Below are 8,488 nucleotides of genomic sequence, written 5' to 3' on the forward strand. Positions count from 1 at the left end.
TAAGCTTGTGTTTCTCCCAAGCCATATATTATCATCAACCCCCCGGTCTCGTGAGGGTGCGAGTCTACCGGAGGGGAAACCTAAGGCGTACTACGCGATGGCAATGGGGAAAGGGAGGGCGGGACATAAAGACGCGTTCAACCACGCGCCGTGATGCCCCGCTATCCCTAAGCTTGCGTCGCTCCCGCGGCCCTAATTATAATCAACCACCCCGGTCTCGTGAGGGTGCGAGCCTACCGGAGGGCGATCCTACATCTTATTTTTCTTTTTTTTCTCACCCCCGGTCTCGTACCGAGTCTGCCGGAGGGGGAATCCTACACCTAGCTACTTGTGGGCAATGGGGAAAGGGAGCTAGAGACACGAGGACGCATGGGAGCTTACCAAAAGCTCGCAAAACAAAAAGCAAAACTGAGGCTTCATAATCATACTAACCGGGGGCCCCTTGCAAAAAAACCACCCCAAATTCACTCGCTCACCCAAAGCGAGGACACCAGAAAACACCCAAATTCACTCGCTCACCCAGAGCGAGGACACCAGAAAACACCCAATTTCACCCGCTCCCCGGAGCGAGGACCCAAAAAAAAAAAAAAAATTCCAAATTCAATTCAATTTCAAAAGTTAACCCACATTCACTCGCTCACCCCGAGCGATCACAAAACTCCTACGCCATCGGCCAAATACACGAGGCCAACAATAAAAATAAAATTTGCAATACACATCATCATTCGAATCATGTTGAACATAGGTATCATGGAAAGCACCGATACCAAGCGATCGTGCACTGGTGTAACCCATGGTCATACGAAACCTAAACCGATTCAACGTTCATCGTTCAACGTCAAAAACTCTACCAGTAAATCGACTGCCGAAAAAATTTCATTAGTCAATAATGGAAATACCAGAACAAAATGTACTCATTGCGCAGGTTATCTTACCCATTTAAAGAATTTTTGAAGCCAAGAGTTGAAGCCGATCAACCACTCATTTATTTAATAAGAGGGGGAGTAAAATGGACTGTCACTATTATGGGAGAGTTCATGCAGCCTTATTGAATAAACCCAGCGCATGTTTTTTAATATTAATTTATATAAACTAAAAATGAAATAAGTAAATATCGGAATATCCTAGATCTGTCACGTAGTAAGATTACAACTGTGCCCCCAGAAGTTGGCATACTTCGATAAATTTACATCAAAAACAAATTTCACAACTTTCGGTAGAAATTGCAGCGTGCCCCAATGCAGAGCAGTCACTACCGCATACGGAAGGGAATGAAAAGAGAGCCAAACCGAGGCCGTTATTATATAGAGTCAGGGAAGTTAAAGGGGTAGACTGAATGGCCGTTTCGTGAGGTACTCACATAGACGGAATGAGCTCACATTGTTGATAGGAGCTCGATCAGCGACCAAACTTTCGAATAAACCCGCCCACAAAATGCTTTACGTTGTGATATTACATGAGTCCCACCACAGTAAGCCGTGTCCTCATGAGATTGATGAAAATAAAGCGATTGCCATCCCGATACGTAAATACTTTATTGTACAATAATTAGAAGCACATGAGGTATCGCTTAACCATTTTAAGCTAATCTCGCATAGAAATCCATCCAGAAAGGAATATAAAGTAGGGCAAATCTTTAGGGTTACAATTTGATAAGACCTAACTTTCGCAACCCATACTCAATAAATTTCAAAACCCTCTAAATCAAATTAAATTACTTTATGTACAACAATCAACTTACATCGGAATATTTAAGAAGATGCTGAGGGATTTCTTCATCGGATGGTACGCCTTCATCTTTTACGCTACACAGAGCTATTGCACCAAAGTCCAGATCCCTATTTAAATAATATTTTTAAAACATTACGTTCAATCTTAAATAAAAGTAAAAATATACCTGCTTTGAGCAGATTAAGAAAGCCATCCTGAAGCATTTCACACGGCAAATATCGACAATCCCCCTCTTCAACCAGCGGCTGCTTGATCGGTGTAACATGTCCCCAATCACCAATAAGTTGTTATACATTCTGCGTTCCTTAACTCCTCATATCTTCCATCCATCCCATCTTCACAGTACTCTTTCGTAAGTGCTGCTTTATGGGAAGGTACTTTGGTGAGGAATATATTGCCAGATTGCAAATCCAGGTGCACCAGACCATCAGAATGTACACAACGTAGATTTTCGGCAACATGTAATAACAAGATTCTCAATTCCGATTCAACAAGAAAGTGTGTTCGTATTAGCAATAGTAACCTGCTACAATCACAATATTCATTCTGTATTAACATATGCTTATCTTCTGCCCATGCAGAATAATAACGTACTACATTGTCATGTGTGCCCCATACTGCAGGTGCCCACACTTCGTTTAAAGCCCCCTTTTTCGAAAAAAAAAACTGCCTGCTACCGGTTACCCAAGTTATTCCCTGAATAAATAATTGTTTTACGGAAATTCATCCAGGTAAACCGAAATTCAACCTTATATATATATATATTTTCATCTTCAATGCCACGCACCTTAACACGATGTGGCTTGCGCTCATCGTAATCAGAATAAACGCTCCTTTGGCCCTCCATTGCATTGAGCGATTGTGGTAAGCTGGTGCCATTATCACTTTCACGGCCATCACGGGAGGAGTGCAGATAGGTATGGTGGCTAGCAGGAGTTTCAGTATTTGTTGCTTTGAATCAGCAGCTATGTTATCAGCAACATTGCTACGTGATGTCGCTACAGGGACTGCAGTTGCACCCACCTCAGTATCTGTTGTATTTAAATTAAGTATAGTATTGTATACTGCGTTCACCACATTGCCTAACCGATTGCCAAATACGTTAGGCCGCTACAACGTTACCCTTTAGCGAAGTATGACGCAAAACGTTAAAAGCTCTATTATTTTTAATAAGAAAATCTAAATGTGGTGCATTGTATACCAGCTCAACAACTTCGGTGCTTTCTCACATCATGCAACGCCGTATAATCAGAGGAATATTGAATATTTACAGCGACACCATACTGTAACAACTCGCGTACGCAGTGGAGAGTTTTCTTCGTGCTCATTTCTATATAACCGCTGATATCCAACTTCATCAATTTCAAATTATACCGTAGGGACAAATTCGAAAATTTATGATCTTCCAACTTTTCATTCCCCCACATATCATTCATTGTAATATTTCATTATACAATCTAAACTAGCCGGTGGTATCAAGCCCCTCCCATCCGATTGAGATAATCTGCAAATATAGCGTAACTCTTCTCTATTACGTTCCAAACACCATGGTAGAAGGAAAAATCTCCCTCCATTTGGCAAAAAACATTTCCCAACAAACGAAAAATAAGTTCCTTTGTCGAACAAAACGACATCTCCGACCATTTCTGAACAATGCGTAGTTATAGTAGAATCAAGTTAAGATTTAACTTCTGGTTCACAAACCCTGTATGAATCCAATAATAGAGAGGACTCTTTTCTTAGCATATTGCCGAATTCAATATATCCGCCAGACGAAAATTGTAAATTGATTATATGCTCAATTAAGTGTATGCTATAATCCAAATCATATAGATTCAATAAAACGTTTGGTTCAATTAATTCCGTTAGATGGTCTTACTTATTAGTAATGACAAATAATATTGAATCTTAATCAAATTGTAAATAAATTTCTCCCATTACCTCAACCGATTTACCCAAATCTCTCTTTACCCAAAATGTCCTAACTTCCAAACACCCGCGAATGTAATGTTTCTCTGAGATAATGAAACCCGCATACATCATGATGGCCTTTGCTAAGCGTACTCTGAAGAAAATATATACAGCGCTTCTTGTGCGCGCACATACAACGCTGAATAATGACTTGAATTTAGAGAATTTATATCAGCTCAACTTTACAATAGAACACGCATATTTGCAAGGTTGATTGCCGAAAGCAGCGTAATGAAGAGCAGAACCACCCTCCTTGTCTGCCACATGTTCATGAGCGCCTTTTATTTATAACATATTTCACTCATTGTGCTGCGAAATGTGCGTCTTTGGAACCCGACACTACATACAACTCTACAAACTCAGTCCACAGATACACCTCAGCATTGATGTCACGCGTAGCTGAACGGTTGCGTGCTATCTCGGACTGGGAATCCGTGGCTAAGATATTGAGGATAGTGGCGAAGCCCGATATGGTTGCTTGTTATTGTTAGTGCGTGTGATGATTATGTCAGAATCACAATTCAATTTTTCAGGCGGCAACCAATGGAATTTAAAATTTTTGTTATTGTGTCTATTACACAAATGTTTTGATGGAAAGGTGGAAGCGTTATATGTCTTTAGCTTCTTCGTTGAAGTAAAATTCGTTTTAAATAATTATGCGCTCACCTCACGTGAATGTTTTGACACATTTTGACTGTGCAGGCACATAAGGTAAATCCTAAAAGTGGATATTACAATCCAAGAGCAGGGCACTAATCCTCCATAATATATAAGTAGTATGCGCAAATTATCATCTATTGCGATCGAGATACCAAAAACCTGCAAAGAGAAAATACATTAATATATACGTCAAGGGGCATCGCAAAGGTATGGCAACTGACAGCGCGGCCGACGCCGCAGTTGGAGCACCCCCTTTGCAATGCCGGTAACCTGAAAAACACTAAAAACGGAACGATACCGGCATACTTACCCATCCACTGGTCTGGATCTCCACCACCCGTCACCTGAAAAATAAAAGAAAATGCATTAAAATCTGAAATAACATAAAAATATTTATTTCAGTAAAATTATTGCAAAATATTTTACCACTTACCTTTTTTGTCCAGCAACGCGTAAAATTCCACATGAATTGAAGCAAAAACGGTAAAATAAATCTTTCGATTCATTTTTGTTTTTGCTTCATTCTCTATAATGGAATGTTCAACCAACGTATGTATGTATGTATGATACATACAAGAAAACGAGAAACGACAGAGTTGCCATGTTACCCAACTCGACCACCCAATGGTGCGTTTCTTGTTTGCGTCTGTCTAAGAGTAGAGAAGACAACACAAGGTTAAATCACAAGAGCCCCCCCCCCCCCCCCCAACCTAACTAATCAGGCCGAAATCATATGAATGATAATATAAATCCATTTATTATTTTTTTTTCAACAAATATTAAATTAAATTACTTCACAGCCGTAACTGAGTGGCACAGAAACCCACTTCAGTGGCGAAGACGGCGATGCACGGAGAGCGCTGCGGACGACGCATACCGCTTGGGGCAACTCCAACACCGATACGGGTAAAACTGCATATGCCCATTAAGATGGGCAATCAAGCCTCCAAACGACCGAAGATGCCGTTGGCACACACGACATCGATACCCCCCCTGAGGCGTTGAACCCTGTGCTGGCTGCGGCTCCCACAACACGTTCTCGTGCGCCTTATGGAACCTGGCGTACCAGGCGGTGGTGCTCCCGCGTAACTTAACCACCAGAGGCGTCTGCAGGGCCCGGAGCACACAGGGCCTAACTTGTCGCAACACCTCCTCCACCGCCTGCTGCACCAATTCGTCCGGCGCGTGGCAAATGTACGAGCCCCTCCGCCGCTCCGGGTATTGTACATCCGCCACCACCTGGATTGGCTCCTCTCCCCCAGTCTCCAAACACACGAGAAGCATTTGCATCGGTTCCATCTAAAAAAAAAAAAAAAAAACCCATTAGAAAAAACTATTAAAAATCAGTGAGGAACCCGTCATACTTACATTTAAACAGCTTGAAAATCCAAATAACAATGTGGTGAGGGTAATGTATCCACCACAATCCTGCATTCATGTATCCTGGAAAATTCCTGTTACGGGAAAACAACTGGATGGCAACCCGCAATAACCACGGCAGCTTCATTAGTGCTGTCAGACTAAGGGCGGATACCGAACATTAAATGGACAAAATAAGTACCGAAAACCACACAAAACATCTCAATCGGGACTGACGCGTCTTTTGTATTTTTGCCAATACGGGCATCGACTGCAGTACCAAGCAGTCATCCATAACAAATGAATTCAAAAAAAAAGAGGAAAACAAAACAAAAACAAACCTCTCTTTGCACAAAAATTTAACATTTTTTTTACAGAGACATTTTTTTGTTGTCGTTGCTGTTACCCTTTCCGTTGTTTTTTGGGTACTGTTTATGGCTGGGGGGCAGGACTTGTTGTTTTTCAACAACAAATATCACAAAAGGTCATTATAAGAGCTCGGTGCAAAAACCATCCGAGTCCCGAAAGTAAAGAATCCCGACACGACAAAGTCCCGAAATTGGGAAAAGTCAACCTTTTCTACCGGCCTAGTGTGCCACTACCCCAGTGACCTAGTTTTTGTTTCAAGGGCAAGCAAATTCATATATGTATATATATATTCGCACGCCACAAACTCACCATACTAGCTGTCAACTAACCAATAAATACATGACAGGGCTGCATGCAATCTAATAATGATACGTGCAGATAGAACGCGTCGGGGAGAACGCATCGCCAATCTGCATGTAAGCACCGGCAGTTGGTACATGTTCCAATTTAATTATGATGTTCTCTTTTCTTCATGAGCTTGCGCACAAAATTAAATACATACCTTCGTCAGCCTCTACGCTTCGGTTTAAACTCGGTTTATTCATACATTTTAACGTACGTTTGTTAATAAAACGCCACGCGTATCACGAAAACAAGTCATTTTGCGCGGGTGGCTTGGAATCACGTCCGCTCCAACCTCCCACACACCGCAATCTTGTCGGTTATGTTGAAATATATAAGCTGCTCGAAATCACAGCCCTAACTATTCTGCAAAAACGCTCTCGTCACTCCACGTCATTTGACTAGTCATTTTACGGTGACAGGTTACATTCGTAGTCACATTTGCATGGGCGTGGGTAGGTTTGTGACCAGGTGTTTTGTAGGGTAATAATATAATACACAACTGACGAAATACATGCGCTGCGGCGAAAACGCGCATCACCCAACCAACCTCACGGCCACTCGCCCTGGCACATCCATAAAATTCCACAGTCGCCCTGAGAGCGACACGACACGTTATACGCTGGAACGGAGACCTCGGCCTCTTCGTCCAGCCCAGAAAAACCTCAAAACCTTCGAGTCTGGAACGGAGACCTCTGCCTCTTCGTCCAACCAACAAAAAAAACCGCAAATCTGGAATGGAGACCTCGGCCTCTCCATCCGGAACGACAAAAAAACCAAACAATAACAAAAAATGGTGCCACTCTGGAACGGAGACCTCGGCCTCTTCGTCCAGCCTTACTGGCCATCGACAATACAAATGTTACATTCTGAATTTCTATATTTAAGAATTATGTATAATTCAATGGCAAGAAATATTCACTTCACTGTTCATAACCGCTAATTCTTTCATCTTAGCTCAGGTGGCATGCTAAGCAAGTCGGAAAGGATTCCCGGCCATTTTGCATCGCAGACGAACTCCTCATTTAGATTAAGTTTAGTGTGTAAGTCTTATAATAATTTTTCTCATTTCAGCGGAGGTCATTGGCGGACAACGATGTTGCGTATCGCAAGGGGGGCCGGCATGTTTAGGCAGGATGCCTAACTTTTCCGCAGCTGATTGCGACCCCCCCAATGCAACTCTGCAAATCGATACTCGATACTCGAATTAATTTATAACCACCCACACCATCACCCTCATGCATGTGCATGCATGTACATGCACGTGTATGTGTGCTTTTAGTCAGCACTCATGCATATGCATGTCGGGGTTGATGTGTGGGTGCCTTTCCCCTCCAAAACGGAGGATTTTGCGGGTCAACGGTTGTAGCTTGCTATACGACCGGCCTCTTTGATTTCAACAGCCAACCAGTTAACATCTGCCGCCAGCGATCTCTGCCGTATTTCTGCGTTTATTCAGGTAATATTGTAACTATTGCTAGTTTTACATCTACCCAATAAATCACATATATTATAACGAGAAATCTCGTCTATTTGCTTATTTTCATTTCCAACCCGCTTACTCCCGCTGAGATCGACCCGGTGCGCCCACCTCTCCAGGATTAGACGCACACCGGCCGAACACAAGTTGAGTTTTGTGGTTAAGTCTTTAATATCTCCCTTCCAGCATGGTTTTGTCGCTGGTAGATCAACAGTTTCAAATCTTGCTGTTTTTAGTGAATATTGTATTGAATATTTTTCTGCAGGTTATCAGGTTGATTGCATTTATACGGACTTTTCAAAAGCTTTTGACAAAATCCATCATAGTGTTTTAATTAAAAAATTAGGTTGCCTTGGTTTCCACTCTTCGTTTCTTTTATGGGTAAAGTCTTATTTAAGTAACAGACAGTGTGTTGTTTCCATTGATGGACAATCGTCTAGTCCGTTTGTAGCCACTTCTGGGGTTCCCCAAGGGAGTATATTAGGTCCACTTTTATTTATCTTATTTATTAATGACGTAAGTAGTTGTTTTTCATTCGCGAAGTGTTTGCTATACGCCGATGACTTAAAGCTATTT

At 42.0% G+C, this 8,488-nt stretch overlaps 1 long non-coding RNA gene across 3 annotated transcripts in view; it reads right to left on the reverse strand.

Annotated features, from left to right (window-relative positions):
• LOC137252094 (uncharacterized) overlaps positions 1-5,053 on the reverse strand; it is a 150,025-nt gene extending 144,972 nt beyond the window's left edge. For 2 of the 3 annotated variants that reach the window (XR_010953448.1, XR_010953446.1), the window contains exons 1-4: positions 4,796-5,053; positions 4,673-4,706; positions 1,898-4,521; positions 1,742-1,838 (exon numbers count right to left, since the gene is read on the reverse strand). This is a non-coding gene — a long non-coding RNA (uncharacterized lncRNA). The remainder of the gene's footprint in view (positions 1-1,741; positions 1,839-1,897; positions 4,522-4,672; positions 4,707-4,795) is intronic. The other variant, XR_010953447.1, reaches the window with a different exon arrangement.
• Positions 5,054-8,488: the final 3,435 nt, after the last annotated feature.

This window comes from Eurosta solidaginis, chromosome 5 (assembly GCF_040869045.1).
Source record: "Eurosta solidaginis isolate ZX-2024a chromosome 5, ASM4086904v1, whole genome shotgun sequence".
Classification (NCBI taxonomy): domain Eukaryota; kingdom Metazoa; phylum Arthropoda; class Insecta; order Diptera; family Tephritidae; genus Eurosta; species Eurosta solidaginis.